General features: G+C 36.0%; 1 protein-coding gene and 1 long non-coding RNA gene across 4 annotated transcripts in view; one reads left to right on the forward strand and one right to left on the reverse strand.

The window, feature by feature from the left end:
* Positions 1-21387, reverse strand: part of LOC141549793 (uncharacterized) — a 73155-nt gene extending 51768 nt beyond the window's left edge. For all 3 annotated transcript variants that reach the window (XR_012484444.1, XR_012484443.1, XR_012484445.1), the window contains exon 1: positions 20873-21387. This is a non-coding gene — a long non-coding RNA (uncharacterized LOC141549793). The remainder of the gene's footprint in view (positions 1-20872) is intronic.
* LMF1 (lipase maturation factor 1) overlaps positions 1-21847 on the forward strand; it is a 745091-nt gene that overhangs the window by 612291 nt on the left and 110953 nt on the right. The window lies entirely within an intron of this gene.

Consider the following 21847-nt stretch of genomic DNA (forward strand, 5'->3'; position numbering starts at 1 on the left):
TGGGGGAGATATTGGGGAAGTTCCTGCCTTTATTCTGCCATCTTGGTTCTGCCTCCTTGAATTCAGATCTTCTTGGGCCTGGCATTCTATCACCGTGCCATCTAACTGCCCATTATTGCAACTGCCTACTAATTATTCTCCCTGCTCAAGTTTCTGCCCATTTCAGTCTATTCTACATATTGCAGATGACCTAACAAATAAGCACAGACCTAACAATATTATTCCCTTAAACATTCACCTTCTCTGATTCCATATTATTTCTAGTGAGAAAAATATCAACTACTCTGTAGCCTCTCATACTCTGAAGTGTAGTTCACCTGGTCTTTTCTCTGTTATTTCCCATAGGACACTACACTACAAAGTAAAGGTATAGACCTTCACTCTGGCTGCCCCTTATGCCTAAAGGTATTCCCTTCATATCTCTTTTTTCATAGTATCCCTCTCCTTCCTTAACTTAACTTAATTTAGCTTCCAGGTTTTACATGAAACCTTTTTTTTTATATCCCCCCCCCCCCCAATTACTAATGCTTTCCCTCACGGAGTACTAGATAGATAGATTGGTTATTGAGATACACAAATATATTTGTATTTACTCACTTTAGATCCATTCTATCTATGTTTTGTATAAAAATTTATATTTATCTCCATTAGAAATGTGAGTTACTTTTGAGTAGAAATTATTTCATTCTTTGTTTCCTCAGAGCCTAATACAATGCCTCAGCACATAATAGATGTTAATTCTTGATTGACTGATATTCTTTCCTCCTTGATGCTGTTATTTTTGTTTTCTCTAATTACTCATCTGTGACTCACTGGATAAATCCTAGGGAATTAACTCCTTTACCTCTCTTACTCATCCTCTCCGCACTCAAATTTGACTCCCATTTGAGTTCCACTTATATCTCTTTGTTCAGATCTTCGGTCTTCTCCCCTAGATTTTTATGGCAACCTCCAAACTGGTATTCCTGCTTTTCTTCTATTTTTCTCCAATTCAGCCTTCACTCTTCTTTCTAAGTGATATTCCTATTTTATCATTCTGCTTATGTTACTCTCCTACTTAGAAGAATTCAATTCTTCCTTATTTCTGGCAAAATAAAGTATAAGATCTTTAGCCTGGCATTTAATGCTTTATATGTTCCCAAATGCCCTCATGAGTGTTATCTCATGCTAGCCAAACTACATTGTTTCCTCTCTTAGTCATCTCTTACCCTCTCTTATTTTCTATACTTTTTTTTTGTTCTTTCCCTTGTAGTAGGGAGAGACTTTATCTCTCTGTTGATATCTTTATTTTCCTTCACTGTCCATTTCAGGTGTGACCTCTTCTACTTAGTATTTAAAGCTCTAACAACCTGTCCCCATCCTATCAGAATCATTCCTCTCCTTCCCATGCACTTGGGAAGTGGCCACATCCCTCTTACTTTTCTCTTTACTTTGCCTATCACTCACTCACTTATATCACAGCTATTTGTGTATGTTCTCTCCCTCTCTACTCCCCTCCAATTACGTGGGAGATGCTGGAGAATGATAAGTGTCAGGGGTAGTTATGTCTGAACCCTAAGTCCCACAAAAGTCAAGGTTGCCTCAATATCTTAGGTGCAGTAGGTATTTAATAAATTTTTATTTAATTGAAGCTTGGTGTGCAGGATGAATAGGCTTGAGGCAGGCTTTGGTGCCATTGGTTCCTCCTCTGTACTCCATATATTCCTAAGTCTCCCCCTCCACATCCTTCTGGCAAGGATAAAGGCAGAATTGACTGCAGAAATGCCACAAAGGCTTCTCTTTCTCTCCCTCCTCTCTTCCTCCCACATACAAACATTCTGCCAATTTGAATTATGATAGTTCTGTCTCCTCGGATATGAAGAACAAACCATTCGCTAAAAACCATATCTCCACAAACCTCCTCTGACACTTAATTCTTACATCACTCTGGGCAGATCACTTTTACCTCTTTCTGTATTAGTTTCCACACTTATAAGATATAAATAATAAGAGTACCCACTTCCAAATGTTGTTGGAAGGATCAAATTTACAAATAACATTTGTAAAGTACTTAGCAAAGTGCCTGGCATTTATTAGATGCTACATAAATGCATATTTATTTCTCCACACTGTACACAAAGTGTGTACTTCCTATCCTGCCTTCCTATCCCAGCACATATGATATAGAAACATTTAAATGATCAGGTTTCTGAGGGTAGCACTGGTTGAGGGTGGTTAATTTGACTTTGCAGATTTTAGACTGAAAATATGAAAAAATATGATTTCATATAATTATTACATGATCTTAAATAATTTTAAAAAGCCATGATTTCATGGATGTTGGCACTTTATCCATGGTGCAGACTGTGCAGTCCCTACAACCTCTTTTTACCCCAGCTACAGTTCTAAGAAGGTAATATTATAAATTGCTGTTCCTCCCCCCCAAAAAAATTATCTGCTGGCCAACATTGAAGGGGTGAACTTCCCCTGGTGAACCTTGGCTTGGCCTGAGTGTGCAGACGTGCAGTTCTTTGCTATGCCTCAAAGCCTTGCTACCTCACCCTCTGTGGCCAGCCTTAAGCTGTAATCAGCCTCTCTGGACTTAGCCAGACTTGTTCTCATATGATAAACAAATAATATTACTTTGTCAGGCCTATTCTCAACCTCTAGGATCTTCCTGGCAGCCTTCAACCTCTCCAGATCACCTCTTTACCTCAATGAGGCTCTAGGGATAAATCATGATGATTACCTGACTTTTAATGAGGGTTCCATCTTGAATATCTTTTAGTACCTTTGTCTCAAAGAACTCAAAGCAGTTTTCCAGTTTTCATTTCATTTACTGACATAGTTATCTTATGAGTCAGTTAATAGATGGGGAAAGTAAGTGACAAATAAGTTTCTTGATTTGCTTAGCACTATAAGGCAAGTTACATGGTAAAATCTGGGTCTTCTAATTTGTAGCCCATAACTCTTACCCAAACATAACTTTTTATCAAATTTGCTCTTGAGTAGCTGACAGATGATAGGTTTTGGTCTTTTCTAGATCAAGGCAGAGTAATTACTGCTGAATACTCAGTGATTAAAAATAAAAATCATACATGGGAGGAAAGTATAAATAATAGTATGAAAATCTGTCCCAGAATTCTTCCTCATTTGCTTCATGCATTAATGCTAAATACTTATAGTCTTCTAATTTGTGTGACCTGAAAGGAAACTCATAGTTAATCTAATCCAACCTTTTCATTTTTCAGAATGGGAAATAGTGAGCTACACTAGAGCACATAGCTAAAAAGTCACAGATATAGAATCTGAACCCAAATTTTTGAACGCAAAATCCCCTTTCTCACTATTAATCCAGAAATTTTTATACATATTTTCCATTATATACATGAAAACATATGTATGTATTATGTGTTATATGTATATATATTACATACATGTCATTATATATTATATCTATGCACATACATAAGTTTGTGTGTATATGTATGTATGTGTCAAAATTATAAAGTGAGATAGAAGGGACCTTAGAGTTCATCAAGTCCACATGGTCCCATTTTCTCAGAAAAAGCTGAGAGGGCGGGTGAATTGCAGGAGGTCACGTAAGTAGGAAGAAGCAGAGCCAGACCAGGACCAAGGCTTCCTAATTCCTAGGCCAGTACTGATTTCCTTCTTTCTCTCCCCTTTGTACACTAAGGTTGCAGGTAGGCCTTTGTACAAGGATAGCTTTGCAAGTAGGGCTGACCACTTCTCACAACCACTGGCGCCAGGACAACTGTGGTACTACCATGAGACTCCGGAAAAAAAGCTCCTCTGACCACAAATGCTTACGTGCTTTTGCCACGAAATACCTATGTGGTATTTAGTACAGAAAAATTCCAAGGAAGACTGTAATTTGCTGTTTCATTAAACTTTCCCTCAGTCATGTCTGAAATGTTCATGCATCTCTCATAAGGAGATATTTCAACAGAAAGTTACTCACTGGAGTGAGTGTGACGTGGCACACAGTGCCTACCATCATGTAATTTTGCACTAACAGAGTGATAGCTGTTTCTAGGAAAAGAAAGCTATACTGTGTACCCCCTTCTCTCAGTTTTTGGCACTGATGTATGATTTGGTTTTCAGGAACATTTCCATAGTAATCTGCTCTCCTTTATTCTATCAGTGGTAGGACTAGAGTTTTTTGCATAACGTAAGAGTTACAACAGATACCTAAGAGATTCACCATCACAGAAGACCAGAAGGCAACATTGTGTGGTGGAAAGAATGCTGAATTTGGAATAAGAGCTCTTAAGTTGGATCTTGGCTCTGGGCAAACTATTTAATCATTTTGGGACTCAGTTTCTTCATCTGTTAAATGAGAGCATTAACCTAGAGGGTCTCTAAGGTCCCCTCCTAAGGGAGAAGTTCCTATAGTAGAGAGTCCACTTCAGAGACAGGAAGATGGAAATTCAAGTCTAGTCTGTGACATATCCTAGCTTTTTGACCCTGGAAAATACTCCCAGGAAATTCTGTAAATCTATAAATTATAGAGAAAATGCAGATCTGCATTAGTAAAAGGAAGTTCCTCATAGGAAGCTCTATATACTATTGTAATTACTGATCCAGTTTTAATAAAAATGCCCAGCTCTAAGTCCTATTAACCTTCTATACAGTGAAGGTACAGCCTCCATCTTCAGACACCCCCGAAAGGATCAGAGCACAAGATTGTAGTAGTTCTTTTGGACTTCCGCCCTGGCACGTGACTGATCAGGCTGGTCTGGAGTTTCCCAGATGGCTGGGTGTAGATCAGAGAACTAAAATCCCCCAAGAGCCCTGTCTACTCTGTTTGATGTGGTTCAACTTCCTTCAAGCCTTGTGACAGACAAGTTTGTGTTTTTTCTCTCTTTCAAAGAGTGCTTTTCCCTTCCATTCTGGAAAGCAGTGTCCTTTGACAATTTTTTTTTTCCAGTGGTCCAGAAAGTCACAACAGATAATTTTTACTGATTTTGGAATAACAGGAAAATGGGTTCTAGTTGGCACTTGGTGTGGGTCTGGTATTCTCTATTCGGCTCACTTCCCCCTCCAGATTGCATGTAATTTGAAATTCCATCAGTCACTTGATGAAGATAAGTCATAGCCTTGGAGCTTCTCTCTGAAAAGCTTCATTCCAACGTGTTTACAAGAGGAAAAACATTAGATGTTCTGGGACTATCTTGTGTGGTCCAGGGCTCTTTAGCACCATGTCCTAGAAACGTCCCCAGTGGGATTTTACCAGGATTTACTTGTTAAACTAAGCAATCCCCTGCAGTTCTAAGTTCTATTCATGTCATGACTTCTATTGTTGCCTTTATCTATATTCTCTGAGTTTCTTGTATTTCCTTATGAATCTATCCACTGATTTTGAATGAACACTAGAGCATAATATTATGAATAAGCAAAATCCAGTTACAGGCATATCCCCACCATATCACCATATCACTGGGTCTGTGAAAGGAATGGTGGAAAGAATGCTGGAGTCAAAGCCAGGCCACCAGGACACATATCCCAGGCCTGCTTATGGCTTCAGGCAAGCCATTTTCTTCTCTGGGACTCAGTTTCCACATCTATATAATAAGGAGGTTGGAATCAATCTCTGAACAGATGCCTTCTAGCTCTAGGTATCTGTGAGAACAATTTTGTGAATAAACATATGATATTTTAAGGAGAGTAGTCAGGGACATGGAAACAGTGTTGATTATCAGAAAATATAGAGGTAGTAACAGACTAGAGAATCTGACACCTCATAGTTTTAAATGCAAGCTCTTAACTGTCCCAAATGCATTGGGGTGATAGATAGGTTGAGTGATGTTCTAGATAGCAGGGTGTGGTCCTACTTAATCAGGCTTGGATATAATGATTTCCTCTCAATACAGTATTGATTGGGACAATTTATAGTAAGGTATGGCTGCAAAATGGTCATCTCATTAGTTTAAGAATATTTTTGAAATCTAGTCTATAGCCCAATGAAAACATGAACTCCCTTGAAGTTTATTTGAACAGGCCTTACCCATCTCAAAGCATATTGACACCTGCTCTGTTACTTACAGTCTTTCTAGTTGAAAAAAGAGGAAAAATTGAAAATTTTTACAGTTAAATGTTCTGATAAAAGCCTCACTTCCAAAATATATAGAGAATTGATTCTAATATATAAGAAATCAAGCCATTCTCCAATAGATAAATGGTCAAAGGATATGAACAGACAATTCTCAGAAGAAGAAATTGAAACTATTTCTAGTCATATGAAAAGATGCTCCAAATCATTATTAATCAGAGAAATGCAAATTAAAATAACTCTGAGATACCACTACACACCTGTCAGTTTGGCTAAGATGACAGGAATAAATAATGATGAATGTTGGAGGGGATGTGGGAAAACTGGGACACTGATGCATTGTTGGTGGAGTTGTGAAAGAATCCAACCATTCTGGAGAGCAATTTGGAACAATGCTCAAAAAGTTATCAGACTGTGCATACCCTTTGATCCAGCAGTGTTACTACTGGACTTATATCCCAAAGAAATTTTAAAGAAGGGAAAGGGACCTGTATGTGCAAGAATGTTTGTGGAAGCCCTCTTTGTAGTGGCCAGAAACTGGAAACTACGTGGATGCCCATCAATTGGAGAATGGCTGAATAAATTGTGATATATGAATATTATAGAATATTATTGTTCTGTAAGAAATGACCAACAGGATGATTTCAGAAAGGCCTGGAGAGACTTACATGAACTGATGCTAAGTGAAATGAGCAGAACCAGTAGATCATTATATACTTCAACAACAATACTATATGATGATCAATTCTGATAGATGTGGCTCTTTCCAACAATGAGATGAACCAAATCAGTTTCCATAGAGCAGTAATGAATTGAACCAGCTGTACCCAGTGAAAGAACTCTGGGAGATGAGCATGAACCACTACATAGAATTTCCAATCCCTCTGTTTTTGTTCGCCTGTATCTTTGATTTCCTTCACAGGCTAATTGTACCCTATTTCAAAGTCCGATTCTTTTTGTATAGCAAAATAACTGTATGACATGTATACATATATTGTATTTAATTTATACTTAACATATTTTACATGTAATAGTCAATCTGCCATCTGGGGAAGGGGGTTGGGGGAAGGAGGGGAAAAACTGGAACAAAAGGTTTTGCAATTATCAATGCTGAAAAATTACCCATGCATATATCTTGTAAATGAAAAGCTATAATAAAAAATAGTGATTTAGAGCGTTAAATTATTAGAGATACCTTTGATTTCTTTCTCTGAAAATTGTTTATATCCTTTGACTATTTATCAACTTGGAAATGACTTGAATTTTTTATAAAGTTGATGCAGTTCTCTACATATTTGAGAAATAAAACCTTTATCAGAGATAATTATTGCAAAAGTTTTTGTTTTCTGCTTTCCTTTTAATTTTGATTGCATTGGGTTTTTTGTGCAAAAGCTTTTAAATTTTATATAATCAAAATTACCTTTTTTGCATTTTGTAATGTTCTTTATATTTTCTTTGGTCCTGAATTCTTCCCTTATCCATAGTTCTGACAGATAAACTATTCCATGCTCTCCTAAAGTGCTTATAGTAACACTCTTTATATGTAAATCATTTACCCATTTTGACTTTATCTTGGTAAACTATATGAGATGTTGTCTACACTTAGTTTCTTCTTCAGTTTTTTCAGCAGTTTTTGTCAAACAATGAGTTTTTGTTCAAAAAGCTTGGGTCTTTGGGTTTATTATATATTAGATTACTATAGTCATTTACTAAACTTGTACTAGACCCTCTTCACATATTTTTCATTGATTCCCTTGATATCCTTGCCTTTTTGTTCTTCCAGATGAATCAATTACATTTTAATCTGGTTCTAACTCTTCTGGAAGTTGTATAGGTTGCTTACTATGAGTTCAATACCCCTAGCCCAGAGCACTGAAAATTACTTGCCTGGGATTAAACAGCCAATATGTATCAGAAGCAAAAGTTTCCTGGAAAGACTCACAGAACAAATGTTGAATGAAATGAACAGAGTATATAGTATATATTGTATATAATATATCGTAACAGCAACATTATATGATGATCAGCTGCCATTGACTTGCAATGGCAGTCATTGCTCATTTCAGCAATATAATGATTCAAGACAATTCTGAAGGATTTATGACAGAAAATACATCCAGAGAAAAGAATTATGAAGTCTTAATGCAGAACAAAGCATACTATTTTCTGCTTAATTTTTAAAAATTTTTGTGGTTTTTCCCTTTTGTTCTGCTTCTTCTTTCACAACATGATTGCTCATGTATATGCTTGCTGTTTTGGGGAGGGAATATGTGTTGAGGGAAGAAGAATAAATTTGGAACTCAAAATCTTACAAAAAATGAATGTTGAATACATGTTTACATACTATTTACCAAAAAATATTTTTAAACTATTTCAGCAAAAATAATCCTGGAAAATGATTATTTATAATTTGGAAAAATGAATACAAGGGATAATATTATAAAAAATATATATATAATTAAAAAAAAAAAAGAAAATGATTATTTTTACTGCTTTCATTCTGGCAGCTTTTGTTAGGTCCTGGTCGATGGGGGTAATCATAGAAGTGTATTGGATCAGGGTGAAGGTATACAGATTAAGTCAGGTGCTCAGTGAAAGTAAGCAGTCAATCACAATATTAATAACAAGTATGTTATAAACATTTTATTCTCCCAATACTAGGAAATAGGGGATATTATTATCCTTAAGATAATTATTATTCTTCTTATTTTACAGATGAGGAAACAAAGAGAGACTTACCTACAGACACATTGCTAATAAGTGTCTGAGATCTTTTATGAACTCAAGTCTTCTGACTCTTGGTCAGAAGCAATATCTGTTGAACCAAGATTGGGAAAGGGGAAAAGATTCAGAAAGCAAAACTTCACACCTGGAAAGATTAAAACAGGAGTATCCAAGCAGGTAGACAGGATCAGTCATTTACAACTAGGAATTGTAAACCAGAGTCCCAAATGGCAGAACCAGGGGAAGAGGTATGGAAACCTGGTAGTGTGTTCTTTTGATGGGATCTTAATAATTTCATTATTAAATGAAGGATTTTGTATTTTGTCTTCATTTTATATCCTTGATATGATATTATTTGGAGGAGGCTTCAGTAATGTTGGTTGAGAATTGGTTGCTATAAATATGGAAAATTCCTTGATTTGGTATCATTTAAATGCAGATGGGATCATTAGTTATTGCAAGGTTGAAGCAGGATTTCATAACTGACTGTGTCTGGTAGCATTTTGCTAGAAACTCATTGCCCTGCCTCCACAAACAACCCTGATTACATAGCAGAGACCCCTGAGGATTCAGAGTATCGGAAGTTCATCAACAGTCATAGTGGAAAACCAGGAATATTCTAGCAAGCATTTTATTCTTGTGCTTTTGTGGCCTTTGTGGTAAGAGAGGGAGGTTGTGGAATTGAACTCCTGCTGTTACAATTTTTTAAATGTCTTTACCCCCCCACACACACACATATGTTTTAAGAGCTTATGCTCATACTAAGTCATAATGGAGAAAACCTGACATTTTCACCACTGACAATTAGTCGAATGAGAAAAAATTTCATAAAGCACTGCTGTAGTTTAATGGCATTTTAATTCTGTACTTCAATTTTTTCACTTGCTTTAAGGAAAATAAGTTATAGCTTTCCTTCTTTTTTTTTTTTTTTTTTTTTTTTGCTTTTTATCATTGGGATTCACTAGGACTTCACCAAGGGAAATAAGATACTGAGGAAACATTTTAGGCAGAAGAAAGAAAAAGGGGCTTGGTTGAGATGGTTGAGAAATGGTTGAGAAATGGTTGAGAAATGGTTGAGAATGGTTGAGAAAATCTATGTGATGAGCATAGGATAGTCTGAGTTTTCTGCAGATTCAATAAAAATGAACAGGGTGAAAAAAAATTTTTTTAAATTTTAAAAAATGAACAGGGAATATTGTCAATGAAGTCTTAGGCTGCATTGAATGAAGCATAGTACCCAGAAGGAGGGAGATGAAGTCCAGCCTATTCTGCCCAGAGCAGACCACACCCTAGAACAATATTCAGTTCAAAGCACTACATTGTAAGAAAGATGTTGAAAGGGCCAAATCTTGTCCAAAGAAGAGTAGGATGATAAGGTGTCAGAGTACTATACTATGTAAGGAAAAAGCACTATTGAGCCTCCCAAGGATGACATGATAGGTTTCTTCAAATATTTGTCATGTAAAAAAGAATTAGAATTGTTTTTGGTCTTACAGATCAGGACTAGTGGAGGCAGTTATAAACAGATTTAAGCCTGGGATTAAAAAAGAAAAACTTCTCATTTTTAATGCTCTTTCAAGTGAGAGATTATGTGCCATGATGGAAAGAAGATTGGTCTTTGAATTAGGAGACTTGGATTAAAGTCCACCCCTGGCACCTCACTTATTCATTCATGTGATCCTAAGCAAGTCACTTAAGTACTCTGAGTCTCTGTAAAATGGAAATGATACAACTTATGACTGAATCATATCTTTATAAAACTAGAAGGTACCTTAAAGATCATTTGGTCCAACACCCTCATTTCAGAGATGAGGAAACTGAGACCTGTAGAGATTATCTGACCTAAGCAAGATGATTCAGATGGTAAGTAGCAAAGCCAAAGTTTGAACCTAGATTTTTATGATTCCAAATCTCCCTCTTAAGAAAAAAGGCTGTTGTGGGGAAAGTGTTTTGTAAATCTTAAATTGATAGTCATTATTCTGTTGTGCTCAGTTTTTTCCCTTGACAAATAAACATTTCTCTCTATTCCCATTTTCTCTCCTTCCCCCTTTCCCTTGGAAATAGAAAAGATAAAATGAAAGTTTTGTAAAAAATAGAAATAGTCAAACCAACACATGCCTATGTTTGTCATGTCCAAAAACATAGTCACATTCTTCAACTTGAGTGTATCATCAGGAAAAGGATAGTATACATTATCATTAGTGCCCTAGGATTGTCATTAGGCATTGCATCAAGCAGAGGTCTTAAATCACCCAAAACTGCTGCTTTATAATATTGTCTTGGTATAATTTGTTTTCTGAACTATTCTTTCACCCTACAAATTTGTTTACTATCTAGGATCTTCTCCCCCTGCAATATTCCTCTACTATGGTGGCTTTTTCTCCCACCAATGAGATCTTTTCTGCGCCTCCATTTCTGGAATGACAGGCCCTCCCTGTGCTTTTGATTCTATAGACTTTGCCACACTGGCCTTTACATGGGAATCCCTTTTTCTCAAGTACCTCCAAATGCTATTTTTGAGCTTCTTTTTATGTGTTGTCTCCCCCCCCATTAGAATGTATGGCTCTTGCAGTAAGAGACTATCATTTTTGTTTATATTCCTATCCCCAGTGCTTAGCATTATAGTAAGTGGTTAATAAATGCTTGTTGCTTTGCCTCCTGATCCTGCTCATTTTGTGTGAATACAAGTCTTTCCATGTTTCCCTGAAACCATTCCTTTTGTCATTCCTTACAGCACATTTGTATTCCATTATATTCATATAATCATTTGTCCAGCCATTCCCAAATAAATGGGCACTGAATTGGATTTTAGTTCTTTACCATCCCAAAAAGCTACTATAAATATATATATGTGGGTTCTTTTCATCTTTCTTTGTTACCTTCATGGTGTAGACTAGTAAGGATATTCCTGGGTCCAAGGATATTCACAGCTTAGTAACTTTTTAAACAGTATTTCAAATACTGTTTTCTAGAATAGCTGGACTAATTCACAACAATACCACAGCTCTAATGTGTCTATTTTCCCACAGCCCATTTAATATTTGATTTCTCGATAAATGGTCAAAGGATATGAACAGACAATTTTCAGATGATGAAATTGAAATTATATCCACTCATATGAAAGAGTGTTCTAAATCTCTACTGATCAGAGAAATGAAAATTAAGACAACTCTGAGATACCACTACATACCTGTCAGATTGGCTAAGATGACAGGAACAAATAATGATGAATGTTGGAGGGGATGTGGAAAAACTGGGACACTGATGCATTGTTGGTGGAGTTGTGAAAGAATCCAACCATTCTGGAGAGCAATATGAAATTATACCCAAAAAGTTATCAAACTGTGCATACCCTTTGAACCAGCAGGGTTTATACTGGGCTTATACCCCAAGGAAATACTAAAGAAGGGAAAAGGACCTGTATGTGCCAAAATGTTTGTGGCAGCCCTTTTTGTAGTGGCTAGAAACTGGAAGATGAACAGATGTCCATCAATTGGAGAATGGTTGGGTAAATTATGGTATATGAAGGTTAGGGAATATTATTGCTCTAAGAAATGACCAGCAGGATGAATACAGAGAGGCTTGGAGAGACTTACATCAACTGATGCTGAGTGAAACGAGCAGAACTAGGAGATCATTATACACTTCAACAATAGTACTGTATGAGTATGTATTCTGATGGAAGTGGATATCTTCAACATAGAGAAGAGCTAATCAATTCTAATTGATCAATGATGGACAGAATCAGCTATACCCAGAAAAGGAACACTGGGAAATGAGTATAAACTATTAGCATTTTTTGTTTTTCTCCCGATTATTTTTACCTTCTGAAAACAATGCTTCCTTTGCAACAACAACAACAACAAAATTCGGTTCTGCACATATATATTGTACCTAGGATATACTATAAGATATTTTATATGTATGGGAATGCCTGCCATCTAGGGGAGGGGGTGGAGGGAAGGAGGGGAAAAACTCAGAACAGAAGGAAGTACAAGGGATAATGTTGTAAAAAAAAAAAAAAAAAAAAAAAAAAAAAAAAATTACCTATGCATATGTACTGTCAAAAAAAAAATGTTATAATTATAAAATTAATTTAAAAATTTTTATTTTATTTTATTTCTTTTGGTCAACTGTGTCTATATTGAGAAGAAGGCAGAACATTATACCTGTTTAAATTCACATTTTTCTAATTGTTAGTGACTTGAATATTTTATATGATAGTTGATGGCTTAGTTTTCTTGCTAGAATGAGCTAGAAAACTGGCTTTTCAAATCTTTTGATCACTTTTCAATTATAGGATAACTTCCTCTTCCCAAGTAGTCATTTCCTATACATCTTAGAAATTAGACGTTTACAAAGCCTTTGTAAAATCTTTTTAAAGATTTTTCCCAATTAATTTTCCCATATACTTTTTATTTTCTTCTCTTATTGTCTCATATCATGTTTTGTTGTGAACTTTCCCCATTATTATAAATCCAAAAAGTAATTTTTTTCCTTGCTCCTCTAATTTGTTTATGATAGAACTTTTAATTTCCAAATCATTCTGATGTGGGTTAAGATTCCTTTCTGATTCCCAACCCCCATGAATTCCAATGGGACATACCCAGGCTCTCCCAGCCCCCATCAGATCTGAACTAACTTAGGCTGTCTCAGCCCCCATTCTAATGATCTGCTCAGGTTTCCCAAACTCCACCCAAGCACAAACAGTTCCTTATCTAAAAACCCATTGAATTCTATTCAAATTCTAACCCTAGCTGAAATCCAGCCAGGAGCCAACCTGGGACTCCACCCACGAGCCCCTTCAAGATTACCAAAAGCCCCCATTATAAAAGAGGGAAACTGGAGTCCACTCTTTGCACTTTTTGCTCATTTCACTCAGCATCAGTTCATGTGAATCTCTCTAGGCCTTTCTGAAATCATCCTGCTGGTCATTTCTTACAGAACAATAATATTCCATAATATTCATATACCACAATTTATTCAGCCATTCTCCAATTGATGGGCATCCACTCAGTTTCCAGCTTCTGGCCACTACAAAGAGAGCTTCCACAAACATTCTTGCACATACAGGTCCCTTTCCCTTCTTTAAGATCTCTTTGGGATATAAGCTGGATCAAAGGTTATGCACAGTCTGAGAACTTTTTGAGCATTGTTCCAAATCGCTCTCCAGAATGGCTGGATGTATTCACAATTCCACCAACAATATATCAGTGTCCCAGTTTCCCCATATCCCCTCCAACATTCCTCATTATCTTTCCCTCTTATTCTAGCCAAACTGACAGGTGTGTAGTGGTATCTCAGAGTTGTCTTAATTTGCATTTCTCTGATTAATAATGACTTGGAGCATCTTTTCAAATGGCTAGAAATAGTTTCAATTTCTTTGTCTGAGAATTGTCTGTTCATACCCTTTGACTATTAGAGAATGGCTTGATTTCTTATAAAGTCAATTCTAATTGGAAATGAGGCCTTTATCAGAACTTCTGACTGTAAAAATGTTTTCCCTGTTTATTGCTTCCCTTCTAATCTTGTCTGCATTCGTTTTGTTTGTACAAAAACTTTTCAATTTGATATAATCAAAATTTTCTATTTTGTGATCACTAATGCTCTCTAGTTCTTCTTTGGTCATAAATTCCTTCTTCTTCCATAGGTCTGAGAGGTAAACTATCCTGTGTTCTTCTAATTTATTTATAATCTCATTCTTTATGCCTAGGTCATGAACTCATTTTGACCTTATCTTGATGTACGGTTTTAAGTGTGGATCAATGCCTAGTTTTTGCTATAATAATTTCTAATTTTCCCAGCAGTTTTTGTCAAACAGTGAATTCTTATCCCAAAAGCTGGGGTCTTTGGGTTTGTCAAATGCTAGATTATTAAAGTTATTGACTGTTTTGTCATTTGAACCTAACCCATTTCCTGGATCAATTAGTCTATTTCTTAGCCAATACCAATGGTTTTGGTAACCGCTACTTTATAATATAATTTTAGATCTGATACAGCTAGGCCACCTTCATTTGATTTTTTTTTTCATTACTTCTTCTGAAATTCATGACCTTTTGTTTTTCCATATGAACTTTGTTGCTATTTTTTCTAGGTCATTAAAATAGTTTTTTGGGAGTCTGATTGATATAGCATTAAATAAATAGATTAGTTTAGGTAGTATTGTCATCTTTATTATATTTGTTATATATATATATATATATATATATACTGTTGGATTTTGTTAGTGCTATGTAAGAATGCTGATGACTTATGTGGGCTTATTTTGTATCTTGCAACTTTGCTATAGATGTGGATTATTTCTAATAGCTTTTTAGTAGAATCTCTGGGGTTCTCTAAGTATGCCATCATATCATCAGCATAGAGTCATAATTTGGTTTCCTCATTACCTACTCTAATTCCTTTAATCTCTTTCTCAACTCTTATTGCCAAAGCTAGCATTTCTAATACAATATTGGATAGTAATTGTGATAGTGGGCAACCTTGTTTCACTCCTGATCTTATTGGGAATGGTTCCCGTTTATCTCCATTTACATATGATGCTTACTGATGGTTTTAAATAGATGCTACTGATTATTTTAAGGAAAAGTCTGACATTTTTTAGGATTAAGTTATATAGTGTCCAATTTGATGCTTTCTTCAATAACCTTTTATTGAACATAAATTTTATTCCATTGTGGACATAAAATATGTGTTTAACATTTCTAACTTATTGCAAATTTTTTATGTCCTACTACATTCAGTTTTTATAAAGATACCATTGCACAGCTGAGAAATATGTAGTCCCTTCAATTTTTACTCACTACAGATATATGATATCTAACTTTTCTAAAGTGCTATTTAGATTCTTAACTTCTTGCTTTTATATTTGTTAGCTTTGTCTAGGTCTGAAAAGACTATTCTTCCTCTATTACAACTTTGCTATTTTTCTTTCCCTATAAGTCATTCAGTTGGTAGTATTACTTTTAAAGGTGGAATAAGGTGACATGATAGATAGTGAAGCTTCCCTTTCTAGAGATCTTCAAGCAAAGCCCATAACATCACTTGCTGAGTTGTGGATGAGTCTAAATATCATTGAAAAGCTCTTGCAGTTCTAAAATCCTGTGACTCCAAGATGAAACAACAGCTCACCTTTACAAAGTACTTGATAGTTACTAAGCACTTCCATTTTAATGACCTCATTTGATTGTTTTAACAGTCCTCTAAGGTAGAAAGTGTAAATGAAGAAAATGAAGTTAATAGAGGTGAACTGATTTCTATTAAGTGATAGAATCTGCAGATGTTTAAGCTAATAATTTCCTGAAAGCACCAGGAAGACCTGAGTTCATGTCCTGCCTTAGACACTGACTAGTTGTAGGACCCTGAGCAAGTCACTTAACCTAACTTAACACAGACCACTGCAGAAGAATTCGTGTTACTAGCCCTATTGTTTCCCATCCAGCTTTTCCAAGCATGACAATGTATAGCAGCATATTCTGAGTATTTTTTTAAACTGACCAAACATTTTAAATTTCCATGTGATTCTTTTCATTTATTCATAAATGCAATTGGGGTGTCACTCATTTGGTGGCAAAAGTTGAAAACTTCTATATTCTTTTTCATTTCTGACATTCTGTTTTCTAAGGTTCCTAGCTCAGATATTTACATTTGAAGATTTCTTCCACTTCTGACATTTTATGATTCCGTGGATTTAATGGCACTTACACTAATGACACTTACAACAATCAAGTTAAAACATAGCTCAAAGGAGATACAAATGATGGATAATGGCTTTGCACAGGAAAGATTACATACTCTTAGCTATCTAGAAATAGGTTATTTTTTTTTAATGATTCAGTGATCTTTATCAACATAAAAGTCACAGGAATATCATACTGGGTAACTCCTATCCAAACAGCTAACAGAGAAAGCACTGTAATATTTTGTTCCATTGAGGTGACCTTGCTTAGTAAGTGTAGCATATGCCATGTGATTTACTTTGATAAAAAAGACCAGACAACTCCGACTTAAGCTCTTTAGGGAGCTAATTTTATGCTCATTTTAGATATGAAATTCAGGTATCTTTGGGAGATGTCATTGAATAGGTTTGTGGGGGTTTTTTTTAAACTAAATAAATGAGTATAAATATTAGAAAATGAATGTGGAAATATCCTGTAATCACCATTAATGGCAATAACTTTTTCTGGACCAATTTTTAAAATAAAACTTTTTATTTTCAAAACACATGCATAGATAGTTTTCAACATTCACTCTTGCAAACCTTTGTGTTTGAAATTTTTTTTTCCTCCATTTCTTCTCCCACCCCCTCTCTTGGATGGCAAATAATCCAATATGTGTTAAACATGTACAATTCTTATGTGCATATTTCCACAATTATCATGCTGCACAAGAAAAATCAAATCAAAAAGGGGAAAAATGAGAAAGAAAACAAAATGCAAGCAAACAAGGAAAAAAAAAATGAAAATACTAAGTTGTGATCCACACTCAGTTCCCACAACCTTTTGTCTGGGTGCAAATGGCTTTCTTCATCACAAGACCATTGGAACTGGCCTGAATTGCCTTCATGTTGAAAAGAGCCATGTTTTATGGATCATTAGAAGGACATATGTCATGCTTCTATTCCAATAGTATTAATTCTAACAGACCATATACTTAGCACTGAAGGATAGATGAAAATAAATAAAACTTGGTTTTTAGTAGATGATCTCTAAGATCTCTTCAGAGTCTAAAATCTAAGAAAATATGTTTGAGGACAAATAAACTGCTCCCAAATAAACAAATCATGGAAAGTTTCTGAGAGGAGATAGTAGCATTAAAGCTGGGACTTAAAGGAAGGGGCCAGTTGAAAGTGAAAAGAGGAGGTATAGGGGACATTACAAAGAAAGACAGGGAGCAGAGCAAACATGAGGCAGTAATCACAGACTTGTTACCAAAAGCATATTATTCATGTTCTGAAATCTTTTTAATTTGAAAATTAGAGGACAGGTACTTGTGTTCTGTGTAGGTGGAGAAATTGAGCTTTGAGGAAGTGGCAAAATAACAAACACTGCTGAACAATAATCTGGGGTAGCCTCAAATGTTTTGCTTTTCAAGTTAGTTCATTATGTGTTAAGCCAAAAGCATATCAAGTTTAGCTTCAAAAATTAGCATGTTCTTTTCCTCATTAATAATCACCTTAAATAAGGAGAAAGGAGAAAAGGTATATTTTGCTTTAAAGTATTTAAGGAAGGAAACTAGTAAACAGCTTATCATGGGTTTAGGTGGGAAAGCTCTCTCCCCTGAATGCCAACATTATGTGAATTTATCACTTTCCTGGCCTATTTTTAGTCATTCAAGTAGTTCTTCTTACTGGAACACTGTAATAGCCATTTTTATTAGTCTTCTAAATTGTACCTCTAAAGGAAGGCTTTTCTGTAAGTGATCAAGATAGAGACATAAATAGGAATCTCATTCCAGTAGTGATCTTTGTAGTGAGCAAAATTTTTCTTTCTTTCTAGAATATATGAGAAATGTTCCCCATGTTATCTCATCTACCATCACCCAAATCTGGGTTATAAAAAGAACAATAATTGCTAGAAGTCACCACTTGTACAACTTATCTTGGCCTCCTAATAAGAGACTCCATTAGCACTGAGGGAAATGGCTATGGAAAATTGCATTCTTACTAAACAAAGCCTTATTAAACAGACTTAACAAATGTCCTCCTGGACAGCACCTCTCTCCTCAATGGACTCATCATTTTATCTGCTCGGATAATATGAGAAACCCAACTTGACTTTGAGACCTTGTTTACAGGAGTTTGTAGCTCAATAGATGCTACTGAAGAGATTCCTTTGACATCTGGCAGCCAACAAGCACTTGCATAATGTACTGTGCACATGTACTCTATAAGGACAGATAAGATACAAGAATAAATAGGATTTAACCATTCCCTCAGGTAGTTCGTATCTTTTAGAGAAATAAGACACATATACATATAAATCTGATTCTGAAACATCAATTATAAGTTGTAGCCTACTTCTACTCAGCATATGCTTCGCTATTTCCTTCTGTACAATCCATACCACACATTAAAATATAACTGCTATAGGAATACAATCATTATCTGACCTTCTGTAATCATACTTTCTCTATCTGGATCACCACTACCATCTTTTCTCCAACCAGAACTTTGACTTTACCTCTAGTCTCCACCTTTTATAGATGAGCTTTTGCCTTATCTTACTGGGGCCCTGGCCCCCATGACACTCTTGACTATCTTACCATGGCCTTTTCCCATCAAAGATCTCAGCAAGCTAAAATTGTGAACCAGATCTAGTCAGGTGAAATGATGAATAAATGTTAAGGCCTACATCTGAGTTAAAAAAAAAAAAAAAAAAAAAAATCAACCCACAAGTAAAGGATGCAATAGTGAGCTAACAATAGTTCACATGAACATGGGTTTTAGAAGCAAGACAGCACCAAAGAAATCCAATTCAATTACAGGCTGCATTAATAGAAATATAGTAAGTAAAACCTGATGCTGGACCTTGGGGCCTGAAACCATTTCTGTCTCTCTCTTTCCATTAACTTCTCAGCCAAGTCCTATGCAAATAAATTCCTAGTTCAGTGTTGAGGAAGCCTGGCCTATAAAGGAAAGGATTAAGCTCTTTTTCTTATATTTGTTGGCCCTTTATACCCTACCAAGGAAAAATTATTTAAAGCTTAGGTTTAAGTATAGAGTATCTCAAATGAGGTAGTAAAAAGGAAACCTCTGTATACTTTCCAAATCAGATATAGAACAGCTATGTATATCTCCCCATGAAAGAATTCTAAGACCAGAGATCCACATGCACATTGACAAAAGGACATAACTTTATAACTACTGTTATACTGTCCCAAATAAAATAGTCCATGGTAATACTGATAGGTGGTTTACATTTTACCTCAGCTCTAGTAAACCAGGCCAGGGGTTAGGTAATTCTTCAGCCAGTTCTCCAATTCTCCTCCTCCAAGGACATTCTAATAGATATGTAAGAGGTACCAGAGAACTCTGGGATTCAAGAACTCCAAAGTAACCTTCCAGAATGGATATTAGGTTGCTATTTACCACCTTTTCTAGAAGAGGCAACTGAGTTTTTGTGATCCAGCTTCAGGTTCAACTAGGCAGGATAACTAGCTAGTTAGAATATTTATTAAGCACTTGCTATATTCCAGACAATGCAAAGTGCTGAGAATACAGTAAGAACATGCTTGACAGTCCCTATCCTCAAATAGCTCACATTGCACTAATAGACATCCAGGGAGTATTGACCTATCAAAACCCAGGAAGGTTCCAGGAGCAGAGCCCAGTTTTTAGGAGGGAAAGGAATAGAGGTGATAGTCTAAGAGGAAGCAGCACAATTATAAATATCCAGAGAAAACATGAACTATATTTAGCTGCTACATGTTCCCATCTACCATGCAACTGGGATGGAGAAAGGATGTGCATACTTTTAATGATTTATATTAACTGGAAGAGAAGGGGAACTGGAAGTAGGTTCACTCCTTTTTAAAGATTCACCAAGTGAGTGGCTCTTCCTGTTCAGTAGTCTATACAAGGTTTTCCTCCTCTTCTTAAAGTGCCAGCTCCCTTGAGCATATTCCATTGGATGGCCCCACAGGCCCATTTCCACACACACTCCAAGGGTACAATCTCTGGGAAAGAAATACACTTTCAATTACAAGAACTATTATTATCCTGCTCTCCTCTAGCTTGGTGAGACCAAATCTAGAATATTGTCAGTAGTTTGGGATGCTTTCTTAGAAGGAAGGGAGGAAAAAGGGAGGGAAAGAAAAAGAAAGGAAGCAAGAAAAGAAGGGAGGGAGGAAGGAAGAGAAGGAGAAGCAAATATTTAATGTCATTCCTACTGATAATATCATATCCATTTCTGGTGCTAAGTCATTTGATAGTGCTAAGAATTTTGAGGGTGAGAACTTTCTTTTCCAGAACTTTAGTAACTGTGGTCACTGAATAATAGTGGATATAAAATCTGCAGAAGCATTTGACAGGTCATATTCTGTAAGTAAGACTAGTGGTCTGCAGGTTTTCACCTCTCCTGGGCCCCTTGAGCTTACCTTCCCACAGGGGGCAGTTGGTTACAGTTGGTATTGATGGTAGCAAGGAAGGAACAAGGCTTCTGGGTCCAGGCTGGGAGCAGGATCTGGCTAGAGGGATGCTGTTATTCCCAGGGCTCTTGGGTCTGGGTTCTGGACTGTCTCCATTGTGGTCTAAAAGAAGACATTTACAAGCTGGAGCCTATCCATAGAAGCTAACCAGGAGATTAAGGAGACTTAGAAGCAGTGTCATACTAGGAATAGTTGAAAGGAACAAAAAAGACTTGCCATAATAAACTATGTCTTGGATAAATTCCCAAAAGGATGTCAGCGGAATGGTTCTGCCACAGGAGCAATGAGTGAATGGTGCAAAAGAGGCAGAGGGCACACTGAAACCTGACTGGTAATGGGATAACTTAATTCATGATGCTTAATAGCTCATCAGCAATTTCCTAGAGGACAAAGCTGACCTAAGAAATGTGGCTTTCCAGTCAGTTTTATAAGAACCAATCTACTTTCTATCTGGGAGTGTAGGATTAAGGAAATCTCTTTGGCATAGATTCCCAGGTGTTATGTTCCTTGTCACATGATATAATAGAAAGCACACAATGCTTGGCAACACAAGACTAGTTTTTCAAGTCCTACCTCTTCGTTTTACTTGCCTGGTGACCTTGAGGAAAGTTACTTCCTCTTTCTGAATCTGTTTCCTCAACTGCAGAATGGCAATAAAATCAAAATTTTTTTTCGAGATTAAATGAAAAAAATCAAGGTAAAAACTCAAACTATAAAGCACTTTGCAAAGATTATCATTATGAGTTTATAAGAACTATAATAATTCTTATGATGATAATTATTAATTGTATACAAATACCATAATCACAAAGGTTCACTCTTCCCCTCTCATCTGCTAGAGCCAGTGAAGTGCCAAATCTAATTAATACCCTTTCTACAAACTCTTACATCCTCCTCTATTTCTGGTTAATATCACCTCTCATC

The sequence above is a fragment of the Sminthopsis crassicaudata genome, chromosome 1 (assembly GCF_048593235.1).
Source record: "Sminthopsis crassicaudata isolate SCR6 chromosome 1, ASM4859323v1, whole genome shotgun sequence".
NCBI lineage: Eukaryota > Metazoa > Chordata > Mammalia > Dasyuromorphia > Dasyuridae > Sminthopsis > Sminthopsis crassicaudata.